General features: G+C 43.3%; 1 protein-coding gene across 9 annotated transcripts in view; it reads right to left on the bottom strand.

Moving 5' to 3' along the window:
* Window positions 1-25,070, bottom strand: part of CNTN4 (contactin 4) — a 769,881-nt gene that overhangs the window by 290,186 nt on the left and 454,625 nt on the right. The gene's annotated exons all lie outside the window — the stretch shown is intronic.

Genomic DNA, 25,070 nt, shown 5'->3' with positions numbered 1-25,070 from the left:
AAGGCTTCAGCCAATTCCTTAAAATAAGTAGCTTTCTCTCTGTATGGACATTTGTCTTAATCAGTTCTGTTTCTCTGGAGAATCCTCACAAGTAAAGTGACAGAGAACTCAACTCACTCTGGTCTGAGAAAAACATCAATCTGTTGTCAGACACAGATGCCAAGTCTAAGCTCTATTGTCTTTTTTTGGTCTGTATTTATAGGCAGGCTGATCTTCATGGTCCCAAAGATGGTCACTGGCAATGTGGGATTACGTTTTACCACCTCAAACACGGCATTAAGTAGGCACGTCTCCCTCCACAGAGATTCAGCAAGTTTGAGGATGGACTTCGAGCAGCCCGACCTGGGCTTCCGTATGGGTTTCTGGTGGAGGGGGAGCTCAGAGGAACCCCAAAGGACTGGAAATAGGAGAGGTGGTGTCTTCTAAAGGAAGATTAACTGCTGTTACCAAAGCAGAGGCCATGGGCACGGCAGGCACACCACAGGAGTCCCCTGCGTGGTCCAGAGCACTGAGCTGGCACTGAATTTGGAGGCTACCTTTGCACGAGCACATATGCACTATTGCCTTAAGTAAACTCTAAAGTGATTGAACTGAAAATTCCTTCATAGCTTCTGGTATTTCCTGCTGTGGCTGTCACTGTGGGTTCTAAATTTTGTACCTCTCTTCTTTACGCAGGTCTGGACGCAAGGACTGAAACAGCATTCCTGGATGGTGGCCAGTGGGGTTTGAGTGAGTGATATAAAACATCGAGTGAACAGAAGAGAGATCCATTATTTAGTCAACAAAACTCCCTTCCTAATTATTCACATAGATTATATAATATGGTCCGTCTACTCACAGCAATCCCTTGCCTAAATGGCTATATGACATTGGAAAGCACCAGAGAAAGTTTGGTTTCTGGAATGTCAGTGATCCGAGGGACACGACTCTTCTGTAACAGATGAAAAACTTCTCCTCTAGTATCAACAGTATAATAAGAGTCAAATAAGCTGCCGTATTCAGGCAAGAGAGGAATGAAGTATCAGAAGGGGGGCCTGCACGCTAAGGCCCCCGGAGCACGTACGACTGAGTTATGACTACACCTTTCACACCACACGCTACCTCGAATTGTGCTCTGCAGAAATTATTGATGACAATTCCCCAGGGCATGGTGATCGTCACTGCTGACTCTATGACCCCTTCAAAAGCTAATACATTAGCTAAAGTCCTTGGCCACTGAGAAAGAATTCTAATTTTCAAGAAGAGAACTGTAGCGAAGTTTAAGAATTAATAAATCAGACTATTTCTACACACACACACACACACACACACACACACACACACACACACACTTATATACATGCCTCAGGAGCCCTACTTTCGGCCATACTTCAATCTTCAGTAACAACTCTAGTGTCTCCACAACCTCACCGGCTACACTGAATTCTTACCTCAATCCCTTAACTCTGGTGTTATTTCCTCTAAAACTCTTTCCCTAAAACCCAGGTTGGACTAAGCCACCCTCCTGAGTGACCTCATAGTATGATGTGTAATAACATACTGAAATAATCTGACATGATGACCTCCCTCCGTCATGCATATATTTTTGGACAGTAGAGGTTACGCCCCGTTCATTTTCTCTACAACATGGATCCTCTTCGTGCCCCAAAGGTCCCCAGGCAGATGCCAGTCATGAGCCTGGTACAGAATAAACTGAGGAAGAATGTTTCCTGAACTGACAACAAATGCTTAAGGAAAAGTAAGCAGTATATAGAAACAAATTCCTCTGAAGAAAAGTCATTTTGAGTTCTGTATGTTTGCCCTGAAGAAGATGAGGCTTCGGGCGCAGGGTGCACGGTACGAAGCTCCAGTATTGGGAAGGGTGCTGGGCTTAAGAGTGGATTACTATTAATTTTTAATAAGACCCTGAATACTGTGTGGGATACTGGAGTTTATTAACTATAAAACTGTAGGACATGGATTTTTAATGTTTCATCCTGACATTCCTGTTTCCCATCAGTTTTAGAAAGTGTCTTTGTTACCTTCAACCAGATGAGTTTTATCAGTGACCTACTCTGGTAACAGGCATCAGAACACTTGCTAAGGAACACCAAAAGACAAGATTTAATTTTTCAAATGGTGGGATAGATGGCTTTCTTAATTTAGACTTCCTATTCAAATAATTTGTATCTAACTTTTATTTGAAATAATGTAGTTTTATGGTATTTTAAACCCTTAAATTTCACCTGATATTTATTCATCCCTTACAATGGTTATTCTGTATTTAAAAAAAAATTGGACAAAACTAGAAATTCCAGAGGGCAAAGAGACCTTTGACCCACGTAATTATTTCTCAATGAATGCACATTACAATGCTAAAACTTCTCCAATGAAGGTTCACCGCACCATTCTGAAGCACTAAGAATGCAGCTGAGCGTGCAACCAGCTGTTGTGAAAGCTGGTTATACACTCACCTAGCTCACCACCATGTAGAAGACACCCCTCAAGGCCGCAGACCTTGAACCAGGACATAGAATTATAGTCGCAGTGAATTCCAGGGACATATAAAGGACACTGTTGCTAGTAAGCACCTTGGGAGTGGATTTCGTGGTCTGGGGCCTGAAGGCAGAAGAAAGGCTTGGAGAAGTTGGAGGGAAGCAGTATAAAGCTTAGCACTAGGTAGAACTTCCCACTAACTGGGCTCTCTGCAGATAGAAGGTCTCGATTCACTAGATGGTAAGTTTCTCATAGGCAATTTAAAGAGTTAAAATAGACACCGACGGACTCTCTGGGGTCTGTTAGAAGATATTCCTGTGCTGGGCAAAACGCTACCCCAGGACGTGCCTGGTGCCTGGTGCCTGGTACACAGCAGGAGGTCAGCAAAATGCTGACTACGTAAATGACACGCACAATCTCCCCAAAGTAAACATTTATCATGGGAAGACATTCCCTTATCTTCTTTCTTGACACCATTTACAGGATTCTCTTTTTAAATAATAATTTTTAAAAAATGTCCCACTTTGAAGCCGTTATAGGTAGCATTATATTAACAGTAAAAGAGAGGCTGAAATACACTGATACACAATTGACCATCTTGGTGAGGCCCCTGCTGAAACAACACCTTCCCTGGATGTGTATTAAGTAAACAGAGAATAATTGCAACACTATAGCTTTACAGAATAGCATGCTAGGTTTATTTGGGTGTTTGTTCAATTTTCAACAGTGTTTTATTACTTCTGGGAATGCAAACACGTGCAGAACACAGACCCTACCTTAGAGAAACTCAAGAACTAGCAGCACACACTGCCATAAGGTAGAATTCATTATCTGATTTCACAAACACTACATCCTTACTTTAGGCCAAGCATTGTGTTATCCTTTGTGAGCTGCAGCAGAAGAAAAGGGGGTTTGACTTTAAAGGGGGTACTGAAGGAGCCAAGAAGGATGGGAGTTTCTAGAAAAGGTGGCTTCTGGGGAAAGGAGAAAGACTTCTAGATAGATGGAATCTTGAAATGTAGACATTAAGGAAAGACAATTCCAAGGAGGGACAAAGGATGGGGCAAAGGCTTAACGTCATGAAAGTGAGCGAACTGGAGTGGGACAGAGTGGGGACAATTTGAGCAGAAGACGTTCAGTTCGGGGGTGAGTTCGGGAAGTTAGATGAGGCCTCTGTTGTAAGCGTGCTTGATGAAAAGCACCCAGAGACACGAGGGGGAGAAGAACGCATCGATCATCAGAGGCAATAGGGAACCACTGAGAGAAGGTTTGAGAAGTATCTTTTTGACAAGTGGGGGGCCAGCGACTTGGAAGGTGGGGGGTAGTGGGAGTACCCTTGAGGCACAGAGGGGCTGTGCTGCTCAGCGAATTCCCTGGGGTGTGTTTTCCAGAGTTCCTGAGAGGACGGTGCACTTTCCTCTGGGTACTCTCTCTGATTCCCAGGTTGTGTTTTGAAATACATCTTGCATTTCTTGCAAGATTTTTTCTTGCCACTACCACTATTTTCTCCTGGCTATCATTTATTCATTTTTCTAGACTGCCGCTGACTTCTCCAAAATCCTTTCCTAACAGGCCAGATGGATTAACAGACACTGTCAGGCACCGCCATAGCAACCACCACATGTTATTATTAAAACACAGTAAAAATAGAAAATTTCTATTTTGGTGTTTTTCACCACTATGCGTGTGCTGTTAGAGAGGACGGATCACATCTTATTTCCCTTCTGTATCCCGCCTGAATCTAAAACGGGTCCAGAAAAAAATAATTGAGGAAAAGTAATTCGTTTAAGAAGAAGCAGGTAGATATTGAAACCACTTGCTTCCTACGTTTACTGGGATACCGCTAAGATACGTGCAATCTTGGGAAAGCCACCACCCACTTGGAAGTTCTTGTTTTTCACTTGGAAATTCAGAGGCTCAAATCAATGGTCTCTTCTGTACAGTAATTATCGTGGCAGACACGCTATTAACAGCAGATCACCAAGTGTTAGATTTAAGGATCGGTTAGCTTTCAAAGACTCCTGGAGAAGAGTCAGAAACTGCAAAAGTGTGACATGACCAGGACACATCCATTTGATGGCGTTGAAAACAAAGATAGTGACCCACTGGCATAACCTTGATAACAAAGGTAGTGATCACAGTTAAGCAGGCTCTTGATGTCAGTGAGACACTCAAAAGAGAAAACACAGGCAAGGACGTTCGTCAGGCAAATCTGAAATAATCTGTGAATTTAACTGATGTTTTCTCCTGGCTCTGAAGAGTTTTAAAGATAATCTTATAAAATCAATCCTTTAGATATTTGATTTAAAAGTCAATGCAGACTTGGCAGGGGCCGAAAGGAGCTTTCTGTAATCTTGATAAGGGTTTGCTTTTACACAGGTGTATGCATTTATCAAATCTCGAGCGGTCACTTAAGTTTCATGGTGTATACATTTTAGTGCAAAGGAGAAAATTCTATAAACAAATACTTAGTGCTAATTAATGAGATGCAGGAGAACTATTTATGAAACACTGTATGGATGTGTGTAGTTTACTTTGAAACACATTGAAAAAGATGAACTAATGGATGAACCGGGGAATGGAGTGGATGGATGGATAGAGGGAAATGTTAAAGCTAGAATCTAGCTGATGGTTATACTGGTGTTCACCTTGACATTATTTCAAATTTAATGGATGTTTGAGAATTTTCATAATGTGATGGGTAGATGTTTAATTAAAAAATTAAAGTTAGGAGCAGACACTCAGTGGAGTGCCTCATTAGACTTTTGAATACCCTAGTTTTTAAAAGGTACTTTCACCCGTGGTCAAGCAAACCAAAGAGGTAGTATAAAACCAGAATGTCTTCTTACTAATAGTTTTTACACATTTTAATTCAGAATTTTTCTATAAGAGTATTTCCCTTTCTTGAGAGTCATCACAAGATTAAATAAAATTGTGTCTGTGTGTGTCAGTGTGTGTGTGACAAACAATATTTACTAAACAGTATTAAGAAAGAAAGCGTCTCAGAATATGTGGATGCAGGATGTTTTCATCAAGGAAATAAAGAGCAGCAGGCCGCACAGAGACAAATGGAATCATAAGTGCTTTGTCACATTAAGAAAGCCAAAGGGACCCGAGACAAACTCCAAGTTTCCACAACAAATGAAGGAACACAGGATCCCTCCCTCCGGCCCAGATCCTCAAGGCTTCAGGGAATCCCATCCCGGAGGGAGCAGGCTGCCAGGAAAGGCATGGGACTGCAGCTGCGCACAGGGGGTGGACACAAGCCACTGGACCCTGGAGGTCTGCATGGCTCTCCCGAGGGGAACATGGAACACGGAGCAAAGCTGCCTCTTGCCAAGTCTCCCTCTTGCTGTTTGCAGGTGTACTCGGTCAAGGGACGGCCTTGTCACATGTCTGTGATGAGCAGATACAAGTGCAAGCTGCCTGGGGAGAAACCTACCACTTCTCCTGTCACTTTAAGAATCTGAGATGTACTTTACGCAGCACACTGCATGGAAATCAAGGGGGTTGCCATGGGGGCAGGGTGGCCACTTGTGACGCTGCACACAGAGGAGCACTGAGAACACATGTCACCACCTCAGCAGGTAGGTGTCCAGGGGTCTCCGACGACGACGCACACGGGTGGGTGTGCAGAGGTCATGAGTTGGTTTGGGACTGAACCAGCGCGGGTGCTAGCTCAGCTCACTTAGACACAACAGGAAGAACACAGTTCTAGGATGGCTTCCTGCGACCCGCACATTGTCACAGCACCAAGAAAGTCTACCTAAGCCTCCTCTGCGAGTGACACACAGTGTCAGTCAAAATACAAATGCGTTTTAACTTCTGTGCTGGTGCCACCCCATGTTGATGGCTATGCTGATGAAGGACCCCTGAGGCAGAGGCTGCAGGTAAACAGCATGAAACACAACCTCAGAGGACCCTGCGCTTCAGAGCTCCTGTTAGCGTCCATGAGCTGCTCATCCTTGGTACCTGGTGGAGGGAGTGTCCCAGGGCCGCCCCGGGCAGGCGCTGAGGTCCTGGGGTCCTCCAGCCGGCTGCCCACGCAGCAGTCCCGGTGCCCTCATCCCACATCCGGAGGAAAGCAGAACCTTCTCCTTTCCTTTCCTCGACCTTGTCCTTCCTCTGCCCCTCCATCTTAACCACCGCCACCACCATCATGCATTCTAAATAAAATTCTCTTTCTGCCTCTTTGTTCCTAGGTCAATGGAAAAAGTGTTGGGTAGATTTCTCAACACATCGAGGATCTACGATGGGTTGTGCGATTTAAAATACAGCCAGCGAGGCACAGAAGGAATAAACTTTGAGAAGTGCTGGAGAGATGCCGCAGAGGAACCAGCACACGGGCTCCCAGAATGCAGACACTGAGACACGACGATAGGTCGGGGTGACTGCACGGACACACACAGCCGGACGTACCAAGTCACAGCATCTATAAAAAGTAAACATGATTTTGAATGCAGGGCCTACATCCCAGGTCACCAGGGCACAGGTGTCTCTCACTGGGTGCCCCTCTGCAGCACTCTCCAGGGCAGGCACACACACGTTTTCTGCAAAGGACCAGATAGTACATATTTTAAGTGCTGTGAGACAAGGGTCTTTGTCACAGCTCTGCAGCTATGACGTGCAGGCAGCCATACGCAATAGGCACAGCAATGAGCGTGTCTGTGTTCCAATACAATTTTATTTGGGCACATTAAAAATTGAATTTCATATAATTTTCATGTGTTATGAAATATTAATATTATTCTTCATTCTTTAAACCATTTAAAATGTAAAGGCATTCTTAGCCTGTGGATTGACTGTACACAAACAGGCCACTGTCAGGATTTGTCCCCAGCCACAGTCTGCCCACTTGGGCTATAAGGGACTTGCAGTGGGATTTACTGTCACGGATGGACACCAGCTTTTCTGCAAATGAAGAGCATATTGTTAAGTTTGACGAAGCAACAGTAACACCCCTCATGGAGTCAACCTGATTATTCGTCTAACCTGGGACGCTGGCATTAGCACCGGACTTGTGGATTGAAAACTAAGGCTTAGAGAGTAAAAACCTAGCCAAGACTATCACGTCACAGGGCTGAGAGTCAGGGTTGTCCCAATGGGCAGCTTCCCCGAGAAATGAGTCACTGGAACATCCCGGGGACTCTCTCCCAGATACTTTGTGTCTTAATGAGCATGTTCCCTGGGGACCATGCAGGAAACCAGAAGCACAGCAACTGGTTTCTCATCACTTGTCCCAGAGAAAGTCAGCGGGAATGGTGGCTGTGGCAAGATATTCCCAATCTGGAGAATACCTCCTGCTCATAGAACAGGAATTTTTGGGGAAAACATACGTATTGCCGTAACAGCTCACCAAAGGGCCTGGAGAGTGTGAAGGTAGAAAAAGGGGGATTATTAGCTTGGCCGGATATCATAAGCCAGCTAGGTTAGGTGTTCAGTTTTCTCCTGAGCAATGGAGAGCAGTGAGAAGACGTAATATTATAATACAATGTTAGTTCTTGGGCATAGTGGCCACACACACACACACACACACACACACACACACACACACACCCTCACAGGACATGCCTGGCTTTCCATAAAGAGTGCACATGAAGCAGTAAACTGATAAGAATTTTCCTAATGGCTAGAGGGAGGAAAGGAGATATGCATTGCTCAAGGTCTCTGCAGAAACCAGGAATTCTCACAGTGCTGGGCCAGAGAGGGGGCAGAGGGAACTGGGCTAGAGCAGTGCACTCACAATGCAGGCTTCTTCCATCAGCCTCTCCACCGCTCATCCCAGATGGGACTTCAGGGAGTGGCCCCCATCCTGACCTTCTCAATCACCACCTTCCAAGATTTCCTCTCCGGTACCGCCACCTCCACCCCACTCTGCCTCTGTCTCTCATTTTCCCCTCAGACATGGTTCCAAAGATCTGTAACCCGATCCCATTAAACAAGGCACAGAGAGGGTCTCCCCACCTCAGCACCACTGACATTTAGGGTTGGATAATTCTCTGTTGTGTGGAATTGCCCTGCACTGCATTTAGCACAGACATCACCAAACGTCTCCCCAAGAAAGAGGGTCTCTCTCCCCCTCCCTCTCCCTCTCCCTCTCCCTCTCCCTCTCCCTCTCCCTCTCCCTCTCCCTCTCCCTCTCCCTCTCCCTCTCCCTCTCCCTCTCCCTCTCCCTCTCCCTCTCCCTCTCCCTCTCCCTCTCCCTCTCCCTCTCCCTCTCCCTCTCCCTCTCCCTCTCCCTCTCCCTCTCCCTCTCCCTCTCCCTCTCCCTCTCCCTCTCCCTCTCCCTCTCCCTCTCCCTCTCCCTCTCCCTCTCCCTCTCCCTCTCCCTCTCCCTCTCCCTCTCCCTCTCCCTCTCCCTCTCCCTCTCTCGGACTCTCTCTCCTGAAAGAGCTTGTGGAAAGCAGAAAGTCTCCAACAAGATGCCGACAAGTGGACGGGGGAAGAGTCATAGGAAAGAAGAATGGTGACGCCCCTCTGCACCAGGGCGTGGGCGTCCGTGCCAGGCCAGGGCTTGTGTTACCGTGGGGGACTCCCCCGTGTGCCTACAGCGGTACTAGCCAAGGCAGTGATGTCACAACCTTAGGACAGGTTCTCTTTCCGGAAGCATAAGAGCTGAGAGCTGCCATATATGAGGACCCACTTGGGCTTGGACAATCAGACTGTCAGCACCACGTTTAACAGACTGAGACTCAGACCCCCTTCCCTATTTCCTGTGTTTCCTATAGGGGCTGAGTCGGCTCCAGTAAGAATGGAAATGCAGTTTTCTCACCAACCTGGCAAACACTGGATGGAGCTTTAGGGTCAGAAAGAAGCTGCTTCTAAGGAACTTAAGAAATGAAGTTTTCATACTACTGTAACTTGTGCAGGCTCTGGAACTCTGTGGCGTGTTCACTTCCGGTATTCACTGTGGATGACGTGATAAAGCATGCTCAGGTGTGACCCTGGAACTCGTAAGGACTTCATCTCCTCTTGACCCTGCTCCTTAGTTCACCGGTTGTGGACGCCTAATCCTTAGTGGCTGGGCCACAGGAGTGCTTAGCTCTCTGGTGGGCTCAGACTGGGGCTCCCGACATTCCTAGCAGGGGCTGCAAAGACCCAGCGAGGGAATGACATCAGGTGAATGTGTTTTTGGAAAATCCTTCAGCCGATAATTGGATGGGATTTCATGCCTCCAACCTGCCGAAGGGCTGACCTTGCCCAATGGGTCCTGGTGAACAAGCTGCCTGCACTCATCTGCCCTGTCACTAAATGTGGGTTGCAGTGAGGGCCGGCTCTGTAACGGGAATCGCACCCCAGAGCAAACTGTTCTAAATCGCAACCCTGTTCTACCACCTACAACATGGAGCTGTGAGCACACGCCGTATCTCTCTTGTGTGTATACACATATTTGCAATTATTTTAATTCCATGCATCCAGTATGATAAAACACAGCGTGGGTGATCAGTAATTGGCGGGTGCTGAGCCTGGCACGGCTCATACCTTTCACACCAAGCGATTCCTTTGATTCTTGGGTAGAGGGTGGTTCCTGTGGGCCTTTTCATTTGGCTGCCATGCAAAGTGTGTTGGGAAAAACCCAACGTGGTCCAAAGGAAAACACTGAGGAAATAGCAATTTCTTTCTCAACCAGTAGAAATAAGCAGACGATTTTTAAAAGGCCATGTTCAAAGCACAAATGCGATAAGCAAATTTACGATCCCTTCAAAACCTGCATTCTGCATGCTCTCATTCATGTAATAGGCTAGCAAAGGAGTTAGTTTTACCCTCATTTTTGCTGTCTTTTTATCCCCACCCAGATACAACTACCAGCCTTTCCTGTTCACTCAAAAACGAACATGTCAGTATATGTTAGTAACTCAAGCGTCCAAGGTTTGGGAGGCAGCATGTGACCTGCTCTGTCCTTGCCATGATGTGGACTTCCTGTCAACGCAGCACGTCCCCGCCCCTGCCGCTTTAGGTCTCATGCCCGCCAACTACAAAATGAATGGCTGACTAAATAATGGCTAACAGTTCTTCCTGTTCTAACATTTGATCCTTGCACAATTTTAACTCCCATTCATTTGTAAAAAAAAATTGCCCATCCAACTAATGAGAGACTAACATCGAAGGCAGAGAGACGTTTTCACCATCGTTAATCACAAACTGAACAACCCAATGTTTACAGCTGGGCAGGCTTGCAAGCAAAGGGTGAAGCAGGCCAAGCAAGTACGGGGTCCTTCTGGGGATGGTGGCTTCTTCTCAGGGCCAGCGTAATGCTGCTATGCAGGAATGCAGTCTCCACATCATCAAGAGATGGCAGAAATCCAGACTTTCCTCTTAGATCACCGGGCATTTCAACTGTTGAAACTCTGAGTGGGCAAACATGAGCAGGCTAACGAAAAGCCATGGCTCCCTATTAAAGGCCTGTCCTCTTCCCAGATGAGGTCATACTCACCTGTGGGTTCCACTCACACCTTGAGACGAAGGGCTGCCCAGTCTAAACCTCTAGCTTGGCACTCACTCCTAAACCTCAGGTCATGTCTTCCACGGTCTCCCACGCATCTCAGCTTGGATGCCCTGCAATTTTAGCAGCACCAATTTGTATACTAGGCACGGTTAAAGTGCACCAAAGACTACAAGTTAAATTGATGTACCATGTTTCCCCGAAAATAAGACCTAACCGGAAAATAAGCCCCAGCATGATTTTTCAGGATGACATCCCCTGAACATAAGCCCTAATGCATCTTTTGGAGCAAAAATTCATATAAGACCCGGTCTTCTTTTCGGGGAAACACAGTAGACGTAGATTGATGAAAGGGGTAAACACTGCTTACCAGGCCACATGCATCAGGCACGGTGCTGGCTTGCCCTACAGCACTGCTCCGAATTTGTAACAAATGTGATCTTACGTTTAGGACCACTCCCGAGGAAAAGTCTGAGTCCTCCCATCAAGAATTGCGGAGCTAGCTTTCTGGGGAGGATGCGGTTTCATTTGTGTGTTCTCTTGTTTGCAATTATCTTAATTCCTTGTATTTTGGGATTGAAATATAGTGTGGGCAATCAGGAATCGACTGCGTTTTCTCCAAAGAAAAACCAGGTCAGTCTGTGGTTGGGTTTTCTCCTGTCCCAAATCAGAGTGTAATACTGCTCACTGAGGTTTGAGATTCGAATAGAAACACACCTGGGAGGTGTCCCCTGATGTCACCCCAAACTACCATCATCCATTTTAAGTCTCTTTGATTCCTCTACAATTTAAATAACACAGGACTCAAACAGAGGGAAAACAAGGCTTTAACCTACCAAGGGAAACAAATAAACAAACAAAAAGGGCAAGTTTCATGCTTTCACCAAATAAACTCACAAAAAGCAGTTGGGTTTCTCCTTTAAATCACTTTCATGATCTACGAAGCTTACTTCTTGAGCTCTAAACCTTAAAACTGCATAATTGCCAAAACAGCCACACTTCGTTGGAAGGACCCTTCCATTTTGTAAGTCTTTTCTTAGTGCAAGACCAAGTGCTCCGAATTGTATGGGGTGAGGGCTACCGGGCAAACTGAAATAAAACTACATGCAAAAAATGGAGTGGGGGAGGAATGGCAGCTTCCACTGGTTTATTCGTGGGTTTGTATGCATTCTTGTATTTTAAGGTGCTTTTAAAAATGTTTTTTTTTTTTCTTTTTTTCTTTTTTTTTTTTTTTTCATAAATGGAACAGAAAGGAAAGGAGATTAGGAGACCTCAAGTAAACTGTGCTGCTCAAGTTTCTTCTCTTCTGGTGTCTTCCCTCAGCTCTGCAGGGAAAGTCTCCATGCCTCTTTATCACCATTACTGACCCCGACAAAGGAGATTCATGGTGTGAATGCTTTTTAGGTTAGAGACCAGATGGTTGATAATGTACATACAAGGAAAGGGTGGCAGACTAATATCACTGATGTTTACATACATGTCAATGACCAAAGCTAACTGCTACTTAAAGAAAGAGCTAACCACTTAGTGAAATGAATGCAGCTTCCATTTCACAAGACTATCCAGCTAATCTTTCTTTTCTGCAAGTTCAGACCCATACAGATTGTCATACTGATCCTGAAATAAGGGGATGACCTCGCTAGTCACCCTCCTAAATGCACCCTCTTGTGTGTCACTCACAGTTTATCCTGTCTGAGCATTCCTGATCCTTCTGTTTTGTTTGTTTATTTTAATGTCTATAGTGATACGTTCATACATAGGTAAGAAAGTCACAGGATATGAATTTTTGTTAAATTATTTTATTTATGGCCACTGGAAAGAAAAAGTGTTGAAAGTTTTACATGTAATTTAAAAAATAATTTGGGAAAACAGTATTCATAATTGAAAACTTTCATTCCCCAAATAAAATTAGCTGATTACTATGTTTGGATAAATCTAGGTTCCATTTCTCTGACTTGTTTAGGGTCATGCTAAATCCCATAATTTGTGCTGAGATGTCTGCACTCAGCCGTTAGACCTTTGAATACATGGGTCCAGTATCAGACTAAACTGTAAGTCACCCTGGGAGGGAAACAGGAAACCCTGGTCCTTAGGGTCCACCCCCACCACCAGGAAATCTTAAAGCCATTTAGGCAATTTTCCACAATTTCTCCTTGTTTGCCTCTAGGTAGCTGGCTACACATTCCTTTGTTTCCATCTTCCCCTAGCTGTCTGGGACCCTCAGCTGCAAGGCTTCCCTTGGGCCATCTACTCTGCTCCCTGCCTTCTCTCCTTTGTCTTCACTGAAATTCATTCCTCTTCCTCTCCCCTGAAGCTCTGCTAAATGACTGACTTTCAAATCCCTAAATCACACACAGTGCTAATGGATGTTAATGGATTCCCCAACTATTTAAACTTTAAATGGAATCTCCTATAGGTACATTGGAAACCAAAAGAATAAATATTTAATAGTGTGAATTGCAGGAAAAGTGGTGAAGCATTTTAGAGCCAGTATTCTCCTCCAGCAGTCTTCATCAAATTAAGCCGTCCTTTAAGGTAGAGCCTACAAATGATATGCAAGCATGAGTGATGCCAGTGCTTGCAGAGGACCATGGTGCTCAGATTTGAGTGTGTTTAACCATCAAGGTGTGAATTTTCTTAAAACGGTAGCCTGGGGACCTATACTTTTTAGTCTGTTGTAGGTAGAGCCCAGGAATCTGTTAAAACAAATAACACAAGTGATTCTAAGGCCAGTGATCCTGAAAGGGCTCCAAGAAATACCTGCCACCAGAAAGATTATTGGAACATTCCCAGTCACGGATGAGAATGCAAACCCTGGAGCTGCCACTTCCTCACATCCCTCAGTTTGCCTTTGTTCAAATATCAAATGGGTTGAAACTATCATTACCTCCCTGGGTTATTTATTGTAAGGAATGAACAATGAACATCCACCATTGTTAGCCATCCTCATCACCACCACCATCATCAACAAGAACAACAACAACGATGAAAAACACTTAAAATGTGTCCCCATGTGCCAGGCACTGGTATGAGTGTTTACCTTCAACATGTGGATATTATCTTCAGAGGGACTCACCAAATTATATTCAAGAATAAGAATGTAATTATATTCCTCTCATTAAAAATTAATATCAGGAAGATCACATCATCAACAAAACCCTTCATAAAAGTCGCTGACTGAGCCTATCAGCCCACTAATGTGTGTGTGTGTGTGTGTGTGTGTGTGTGTGTGTGTGTGTGTGTACATGAGAGAGATGGGGCACTTGTCTGGGGTCGATCAATCTTGTTTTGACTGTTTTTTCAAGTCAGCAGCCTTACCTTTACCTTGACTCCACTCAGTCTCTTCTTGTCATTTTCCCTTCCTGTCTGAAAACAACTATACCCAAGTCTGCAAAGCATCGTCTTTCTGTTCCATTCGCTGTAAAGAGCTTGTGACATTCTGGGAGACGGACATGCTATAATAATAACGGCGGTGGATTGTTTTGACTCAAGAGGGACTCTAAGGGAATAAAATGTCCCCACACAGGGAAGTGACAGACGGACTTGAATGGTGGCGTCAGTGATTGGTACAGTCTGTCCCATCGCTCCACTCTTCCACAGAGTGCCCAGCACACACCTGGATGCTGGCAGCACAAGGAAAACCACCTTGGGAAAAGCAAAATTTGTTACAGGCCTAACTCTGAAATGAAACTGGGAAGACTGGGCACTTTTGTTCAATGAAGATTAACAAAGGCTGAAAGGCAGGCCCTTGGAAATGGACCCAATATGAGGAGTGATCATGAAATACAGTGAATGTTTAAATAAAAAGAAGATAATTATCACAGTAAAAGACACACTGTCATTAATCGCCCTCAAAATACCACCCCTCGCTTTGAACACACTTACTCCATCGTTCTGGCCACTTTCTGCAGCAGTTCTGGAAGTCCTCTTTCGTGAGTGTCTGTAGTTGTGCTGTCGTGGCTGCCTTGATGTCCCGAATCATTTTGACTTTGGGGAAGAGCCAGAAGTCACATGGTGCCAGATCGGGTGAATAAGGTGGATGAGGACACACCGTAATGTTTTTATTTGACAGAAATTTCTGTACCAGAAGCGAGGTGTGACACAGAGCGTTGTCATGATGGAGGATGAAGTAAAGACACTCATGAAAGAGGACTTCCTGAACTGCTTCAGAAAGTGGCCAGAACGATGGGATAAGTATGTTCAAAGTGAGGGGGAGTATTTTTGAGGGAGCTCAATGGCAATGTGTCTTTTAGTGTAACAATTTTTTTTTTTTTTTAATTTAAACATTCACCGTATTGTTTGATCAAACTTCACGTAATATAATATGATTCAGGGTACACTCCTCGGTCATTTGGATGGCCCTACCTCTCAGTCCAGATCATCCATTACCATCTCCAGGTAGTCAAATGGAGCTGCTCTCCGTGTTCTATACACACTTCATGCATTTCACCTTGGTGTCACCACTCACCCACAATTATTGTTATCTGCTTCCAGCCTAGTGCATGTCCAAACTCTGACTAGTTATTAAAGTAGGGTTTGTAAACTACAGGTTTACAGGCACCGACCCTATACAGCTGAAAACCCCAAGTATAACTAAAGTCAGCTGTCCACATTTGTGGATTCCCAACCACAGATATAAAATATAGTTGACCCCTAAGTGTCTACCAATAGGCGAATGAGTAAAGAAGAGGTGGTACATAAATACAAGGGAATACTAATCAGCCATTAAAAAAAAAAAAAAAAGTGCTCTAGAGGGCATTGGGATAAGTGAAATAATTCAGAGAAAGACAAATACTGTACGATCTCACTTATATGTGCAATCTAAAAAACAAACAAAACACAAACACATTTGTTGATACAGAGAACAAATTGATGGTGGCCAGATTGGGGGGGAGGTTAGGGGAATGGGTGAAAAAAAGCTGAAAAGGGCTCAAGAAGCATAAATTCCCAGTAATAAAAACAGTCACAGAGATGTAACAGACAGCACAGGGAATAGCGTCAATAATATTGTAATAACTATGTGAGGTGTCAGACGGGTACAAGGCTTATCCTGGGGATCACTTCACAAGTTATATAAATGTCTGACATAACATTGAGTATTAACTGTAACTGAAGCAGAAATAGAAAATGATAATAAAAAGGAAAGAAAATACAATTGACCCTTGAAGAACATGGGTTTAATTTAACTATGGGGCTCCATATACCCTGTTTCCCCGAAAACAAGACCTAGCTGGACCATCAGCTCTAATGCGCCTTTTGGAGCAAAAATTAATATAAGACCCAGTATTATTTTACTATAAGACTGGGCCTTAATATAATATAATATAATATAATATAATATAATATAATATAATACAATACAATACAATACAATACAATACAATACAATACAATACAATACAATATAATATAATATCGGTCTTGTATTAATTTTTGCTCCAAAAGACGCATTAGAGCTGACGGTCCGACTAGGTCTTATTTTCAAGGAAACATGGTATACGTGGATTTGTGGACCTGCTCACTTTAAACCTATGTTGTTCAAGGGTCAACTGTAAATGACGATGAATTCGCTTGGAGAAGAATCCATAAACTTGTTAAATTGAGTTACAATGTGCTTGTGAATTTGGGAGATGAGAACCCATCATTTTCATCAGATGACAAGAGGGATCTTTGACCTCATCAAACAAAGTTAAGAACTACTACAACCTGGAGCCTAGGTCAAGACCGCCTTTTCCATAAAGATGCCCTTGATCTCTCCAGCCAACTGGTCAAGGTCAACAGCTAACTGCCCTGAGGACAAAAGCAACTTCTTTACTCCTCTGACTCCTCCAAGAGATCACAAACATTTCATGGTCAAAAGTACATTTTCTTCATTCTAGAGCTCTCAGTATCTGTGGACCACAAGAAATCTTGTTCCTTAAGACGTACTCAATGTTCCTGCCACACTTATCAGCGGCTTTACATCCAGCAGAAGATTTATAAATATTTGTGAATGGATAAAAGTTCATACTGAAACAACAAACACAAACAAATTAAGCAAACATCTTAAGATGATTACATATTAAGAAATATCCCATTCACCTAAGATATTGAATTTGCTATTAATACTTTCAAAGGAGAATTTATTTGTTCTCTTAGCTATCTGGAAAAAATATTTTTCCTCTTTTCCAAAATATTGGGCATTTTTCAGTTACATCAATGTACATATTTTTCACCATTCTAGTAATTTAAGATGAAACAAATTGATGGCAACACAAAATGAAAATAGTAATTCTATTTCAGAGTGTTTACGTATAATTACCTGCCATAGAAACTGAGTGATTCCTGGAAAAATTATATTTATATATAAATTATATTTATATATGGCGTATGTACATGTAATATATGGTATATGTACATGTATGTGATATGCACACACACACACACATACACACATACACTGGCCATATAATCATCTGCCATAGAAACTGAGTGATTTCTGGGGAAAAAAATTATATACACACATATATACGTACACACATACATACAGAATATTCACACATATGACACCCATAGGCATGTGTGCCATTGATGCCCGTCAGGAGGCAGAAGGTACAACCCACATATTTAGGTCCCGAGGGTGGGGCCCTTTGGAAAGATACATCATTGAGCAAGGAAAGCCAGTGAGCAGCATCTACTTACTTCTGGACTCCTGGGCAATAAGTTCTGGAATCTCTTTACCCTTCCCCCCACCTTTGCAGCCAGCCTGTACACGTTCACCCATTGCCCCAACGCCGTGCCATGGCAGGTGAGTGCAGAGCTGTTGTGCTGTTGCACAGCCAGGGAGACCACATGCAACCTATGGGAACACGGCTAGGAGATGACGAAAGCACCTGAAATCCTCTGGAATGGCTGAACACGCCACCCAGTGACCTGAACTTCCAGGTCCTGATGGATTTACTACGCTGCTGGCAGTTTATGGCATTCTGCCCACGGTAAGGCCACAACTGCTGTCTGACACTGTTTGAAAATTGTACATTTGTGTCTTGCCTCTCCAGCCAGATTGCAAAGTCCTTCAGTGGTGAACGGTATCGTGCACTTTTCCTATTCCCCTGAGTACTTAACACAAGACTCTGCCCACATTAGGGCATCAGGAGCTAAATAACCTATAAAACTCTAACTTCATTTTCCAAAACTGCCCTCAGTACAGTTTACACGTTAGCCATTAGGTATCATACCCTGTCTCCTTCACGACATACACAATTCCAAACATATCTGTTTGTAATATATTGATGGTAGAAACTCTGGGAAACAGGAAACACAGAGGATAATGGAACGCCTCTGTAAGCCTACCATCCAAAGGTAAATACTGTTAAAAATTAGTGCTATGATTTCCTTTTCCCCCTCCCTGGGTATATTTTAACTTTTATAAAACTGGTGTCCAGTTATCTATTCAGATTTTCATGATATTACATACACATTGCATTCTAAGCACCTTTCCATGTCATTAAATATTCTTTAAAAATGTAATTTTTTACTGGATGCATAGCTTCATTCTATAGCAATTCCTTAATTCATTTAATCATTGACCTACAATGATTTGTTTAGGCTGATTTGTTTAGCATAATATGTTAATTATGCTATAATAAAAAAGAAAACAAAAACTTCTGAACGTAAAAAACTGCACATATCTCTAACCACGAAAGAGACCCCCAGAGGAGGAAACATTGAGGCTTCCGAGGGGTATTGACAAATTCCTTTCCAGAAAGTATGCACACGTTGACAGCCCTGCCAACAGTTGGAGAACAGCCCTGTCCCTGGGTCCTTGCCAGCACCGAGTGCCACCAGGGGTCCGAATCTTTGACAAGTTGATAACGTCATATTCATTTCTGCATCTGACCTTTGCTCCCCCTGTCCCCTCTTCCCAGCATGCCTTTCCCGAATTCTCCATTTATCCAAAACTCCCTTCAAGGCAGATTTCCAATAATCTCTGCATTTTTAAGGCCTTGCCTATCTTGGGAGATTTGCTTTCTATGTGTTTGCATAGATTGGTGTTTCTACCTTTTCTTCAGCAGCTATTATAGTCTGGCTTATATGATATTTTATTGTATGAGCTTCTCCTCTACTGTCTTATAAATATTTGAAGGCAGGGATAAGCTTTTACTCCTCCCTTGCCTCATCCCAGAACCTAGTAATACAGTGGAATCAAATATGTTGGATGCTTCATACTTTAAAAAAAGGTTAAATAGCTTGCAGTTTCCAGAAAAAAAATATTTAATAATTGATTCACTCACTCATTAAAATTTTTCTTTAGTATCTACTCTGACAATTGCTAGTTAAACAAATGACAAGTAAATAAATGATAAGCAAAATTAGAAGTGATCTCTGCCCCAGAAGAGACTTCATTTGTTGGGTGAGGCAGACAATCAAATAATCAACCAGATGAATTGAAATTATAATAAGGATGATTGGAGTCAAGGGAAGGTGGGTCATTTCATGGTCAAAGGTTTCTCGGAGGGAGTGACACTGGAGATGCAGTCTGAGAACGTGGGAGGGGACGGGATGGGGGAAGGGACCGAGATCTGTGCGTCTGTTTCTGCATATGCTCACTGGATCGCTCCTCGCTCCAACCAGGAGGACCTGGGTCGGTCATTCCACACGTACGAAAACTGGCCAATCCATTCTAATAAGTACCTGAGGACTCTCACAGAATAGCTTCGCTCTGTCTATTGTTTAGGATCGAAATTTGTCCATAACCATCACCCTTTCTTGCCCCTCAGAGACCCCACATAACGCAGTGAGTAACCAGAGTGCATTTGTTCACTGTCCTTTATCAACCGAGAAAAAAAAAAATGCTTCCTCCTACTTTGTCTGTTCCACAGGCTGAGTTTCTATCCTATTCAGTATGAGCCGCCACCTACCAGACACAAAACAAATCAATACGCTCGAGTCCTGTCAGTCAAGGAGCTCAAGGTATTCCAATAATTAAAGCAGCGTTGTGTGTGCAGAACAGGCAATATCCCCAACGATTAGTGTTAATTTAATTAATTACCTCTAAAATAAAATGACACATAAACTTGGTAATTAAGAATAATTCTTAATTAAGGAACATTTGACAGGCAGGAAGGAGGAAAGGGATGGAAATGGCTGATTAAGATGGGGGCTTAAGCAGCTCACTGATATTAGCAAGGCCTGTTGAGTGTTTACTTAATTTTCAGGGCATTCAATGAACTGAAATTCAGAACACATACAGAGGGCATTTCAATAAAGCATGTCCACTTTTTGATTTAATGTAAAATTGTACTTTTGCAGCTAAAATCACAGTTGTATTTCTACCCCCTGCGCATCCACCTAAGGAAAGGGCGCCGGCTGGCTGGGGAATGAGCACACCTAAGGCGTGAGAAAAGCCTCGCAGGCCTGAAGGCTGAGTGTGGGCCTGCTTCCTAAGACATACAGTTCTGTCGCTATTACTGGCATTTGATGAAGTTTCTGAGCTGTCTCACGTGCTTGACATTTTGAGGGGCTGACCGTTATTGTGAGCTATTCCATTTCATGTGAGAAACCACCCGAGCAAAATGGCCTGGGGGATCTGGATAACAGAAGACACAGCACAGCACATGAAACAAGAAGCTGATCTGCAACACGGTCTTCTGTGCTAGGGCCATTTCTCGCGGTTCTGGTCACTTCCTGTAAATATTACCCTCCCCCCCAAAACCACCACTGCCACCACCAGAGCGCAGAGACAAAACAAACAGACACATGAAAAAGAGAACTAAAGTGGAAAAAGTGACATCGATACTCTGGCTTGGTTTTCATGAAGCAGCTATCCAGTAAGATAAAGGTGAACAATTTGTAAAATTTCTGTCAAAAAGAGAAGTTATAATCAATATTTTTAAGGACAAGGTAGGTACAAACACGACCAAGACTGGATAAGATTTTGTTAAGCAGGGTTAGATAAGAATTTCTTCAAACAATCATGGAATTCTAGACTTTGAAGTACTCAAAAAGCTATAGGAAGTACTTTAATGATTAATAAAAAAGAATCATATATTTTCCCCAAATTATATTAAAATAATAGTTGCTATAGTAAGAGAAATAGCAAGTATAGTAATGTAAGATAATTATCACCGTGCTGTGGGGTGGGCTACCAAGAGAAAAACGTACCCCGCTTTTTTACCCACTTTAAATCATTAATAGAGAAAACACAATCTTTCAGAAAACACCCCCCCGTTAAGCTTTCCAGAAGAAAAACACATTGGGCTGCACGTCTTATTATGCACTAACGAGATTTGGTGACAGCTTATGTTCAAGTGCTCTGCTAACAGACTGATTAAATGCCTTACATTTCCATAATGTAAACTCCACATTCTCCTGCTTTTGGCAAATTCTACAGTTTGTCAATTTTTTGATTTGCACATAATAAGAGGCATTGTAGGAAACCTGATTTTTTTTTCTTCTAACAGTTATTCCTTTTTGTTCCAAGTTTACGAATAAGCTATTTTAAAAGTTCACTTTGATTTCTCACTGACTGGAGCGCGCCTGCCTGCTGCCACCACCATCTGCTGGGAATTTAAAGTCAAAGGTTTCAAATGCTTCCAACAAAAACTCACAATGAACCATGCTCGTCCATTCTTCATAAAGGCTGTACGACTTCCTAACGCTCTTGTTAAGATAAACCAGTCATAAGTCATAAACATATAACCAATATCACCGAAGTGATAGGAAATGTCTGGGATGGTATGACTGGCTTCTCTCACACAATTTCTGCTCAACCAAGAAGGCATTTAGACCGCTCAGCGGAATCTGCTGTGCTAATCCCTGAACAGTTATCACCTACTACTGAATTTATTTCATGTGTAGGGGCCACATTTAGTCTAAAAACCCTCTGAAGACTCTGAAGAGTTTCTTTGCAAGTGACTGAAAAGTCTACTGAGACCTCCTGGTCACACAAACATCTTTTTAATTAAGCACAATTTAAGAATGCTGTCCAGCCAGGGTCTTCTCTGAAACATCAACTCTCTCATCATTTTCTCTTCATTCTTTTTTTTTCTAATGTCTTTTTTTATACATTTCTCAAGTTTCCAGAGAGGTTGGTTTGGTCCCGAAAATATTTTCTTCCAAATACTGTAAGCTTTGAAAACTGAATTATCAAAACACCTTTGTGTGTAGTTTCCTCTCCTTAGAAATTTTCCGCCTGGCCAACTCTTGCTCTGCCATCCGTCAAGGTCCATCTGCAACGCGACTTCTCCATTAAGCTGCCCCCAGGCCCCCAGACTGGACGGGTAACGCCTGCAGCCCTGTGCCCTGGGTGTTTGCTGCTCGGGATCCAAACATAAGCAAGACTCTGTCATCGTGTGGGAGGGAGGAATACAGATGGGACAATAATATAACAGTGATTTATTCAGGCAATCACAGTCCAGTGTATTATTTAAAAATGGAACTCTACAGTTAAACCCTGTGCATTTAAATCTTGGGTATTCTCTCTGAGAAACAAGCAGCTAGTTACCCAGTTGTACAACCTCTCTAAGAGTCAGTTGTGTGATTGGTGTAAAGAGGATAATAACCAAATGAGATAATAGCTGTAATAAGCCTCACAGAGACTGCGGCTTCAAAGAAAGCATTGAAGACAGGCCAACAAGTGGGATGAAGGGCCTGGGGGTTGTGAATTCCTTACTAGTCCTGCTCTCAGACCCAGGTCCTCTGCCAGGAGCTTTCATGTCTCTTATTTTGAATAACTGCTGAGAAGGACTGCTGGACCCATCCATTCATTGTTGTGTCACACATTGTTCTAGAAGCTGGATGCCCAGTGGTCCACAGCTTTCCCCTGACCTCACGGAGCTTTGCTCTTTGGGAAGGTGGGAAAACAGACAGTGATGTAAACACAGACAAACAAACAGGTCATTATAGATGTGCTGAGGGTTATGATGGAAGGGAAACAGGGCAAACGGGCAATCTTTGTCTGGCTGTGGGAATGGGGGCTATTTTAGGAAGTCAGAGGAGGCCTTTCTGAATACATAACATTTCAGTGAGAACTGATTTGTGAGAAGGACTCAGGGCTGTGAATGTCTGGGGAAAAGGGCTTCAAGGAAGAGGAAAGAGCAAAGGTCTGAACAGGCTTGGTCTAGAGGATAAGTTAGAAAGGAGACAGGAGGCGGTAAGGTAAAGAGAGTGAGGCGGCGTCAGATCAGGTGGGATCATGTGATGAGAGTCTGGATTTGAAATATAAATTTTTTCTTTCATTCTTTTAAGGACACTTTTTCTATTATGAGATGTATGCAGAATATGGTATAAGTACGTCAATTATCTATTGCTATGCAACCCACTCCTCCAAAACGCAGTGGTTAAAACAATAATGATATATCACTTCTCACGATATCCGGGTTCACTTATGTGGCTCCATGCCCCTGGGGTGTTAGCTGGGCTAGAAGGTCTGAGATGGTTGCACTCAAGTGTTGGGCGTTTGGCCAAGTTGCTCAGTTCTGGTCCACACGGCCTCTCACCCCCAGTGGGCAAGGCTGGCTTCCTTTCATGTCACAAGACAATGTTTCAAGAGGGCAGAAGTGGACGCTGCAAGCCTCTTAACGCCTAACCTCAGAAGTGTCCCTGGTGCTGCATCCTACTGGTCCGAGTCAGTCCAGATGGATGGGGTGGGAAATGCAGTGCCCCCGCCTTGGTGGGAGGAGCAGCAAAGCCACACTGTAAAGGGTGTGCACACCTGGACGGGGAGGATTCATGGGCGCATTTTGCAACCTGTCTTGGCAAGCGTGGTCCAGTTGTTCTGGGTCAGGGATGATGGTGGCTTAGACCTGGGTGTGATATGGCAGCAAAAATGGAAGTCACGTACACAAGTATTTAAGAAGGCTCAATTTTCCTGCCTCGGAACTAAGGCTTGTATGGGACCAATGACTTCCCAGTGGTACCTCATCGTGGAAGCCTGGCATCTACCCGTGTTGTCTGACCACGGACTGTGCCTCTGTAATGAAATGACTCGACCATTCCCCACTAAAACGTATGCACAGGAGAAAAAGCAAACACATCTTTGAACGACAGCATGTTATTTACCATCATAGGAGTACAAAGTCCTTTGGAAACGAGCAAGTCGGTGTTCCCATTGTTCGGGGCATATCTGTTATTAGTCATCAAAGTGCATTGCAGTTACTGCGTCTCCCTGAAAATAAGACCCAGCTGGACCATCAGCTCTAATGAGCCTTTTGGAGCAAAAATTAATATAAGACCCAGTATTATCATATCATATCATATCATATCATATCATATCATATCATATCATATCATATCAAAGACCCGGTCTTATAGTAAAATAAGACCGTGTCTTATATTAATGTTTGTTCCAAAAGGCACATCAAAGCTAATGGTCCAGCTAGGTCTTATTTTCGGGGAAACACGGTACCTACCGGTGTGCTTCTTAAGGCCACCAGAAGGAAAGCTGACAAGCAGCAGGCCCTGATCACATGTGTAACCCCAGGGCCTGAAACAGTGGCTGGCTGGTTCATAGTAAACTTCTTATAACTATTGCTGAATTAGTTAATGAATTGAAATGTTATAAAGCTAATGAAGGATATTTTTTGCCTTAAGCAAAGGGAAGTTATGTATTTTAAAAATTTCATTCTTTGTGATAAATTCTATTCCTTTATTCCTAAACGATAACATAGGTAAAATAAATCAGCAGTGACTTACTTTGGAAAAAATCAATAATGCACATAAAAGGGCCACTTACTGCACTATGATCTACAAAAGGAAAATGGTTGCTCCCTGAAACATACGTATATTATTATTTTTTTTTAGGTAGATTTTCTTACTCCTGGTTCAAGAATCATATCTTATTTATAATGACCTATGTATAGAATTGTAAACAACGGCTGTGAAGACTTCAGCTATTCTACAAAAACAAGACTCGCATGTAAACTAAAACCGCAAGGACACCAAGCTGGTTTTGGAAGGCCAAAAATAGCTAGTAAACAGAACTGAGATATCTAAAGAGGGAGAGTATTAATTGGCCGGGATAATAAGAGGAATCACCATTATTCCTCTTGCAACAAAAGTAAGGAGATAAAGTCACGCGAATGCGTTCTGTGGTTAGCTATGGTTAACAGCGGGTTAGAAGGCGTGATGGACAGGCACTTGAAAGGGTCCGAACTTCATCAGTTATCTTTGC

The sequence above is a fragment of the Rhinolophus sinicus genome, chromosome 5, assembly GCF_057876585.1.
Source record: "Rhinolophus sinicus isolate RSI-liver-muscle chromosome 5, RSI-T2T, whole genome shotgun sequence".
NCBI lineage: Eukaryota > Metazoa > Chordata > Mammalia > Chiroptera > Rhinolophidae > Rhinolophus > Rhinolophus sinicus.
The sequence above is the reverse complement of the archived record's forward strand: the minus strand, read 5'-3'. Positions and strand labels throughout refer to the sequence as shown.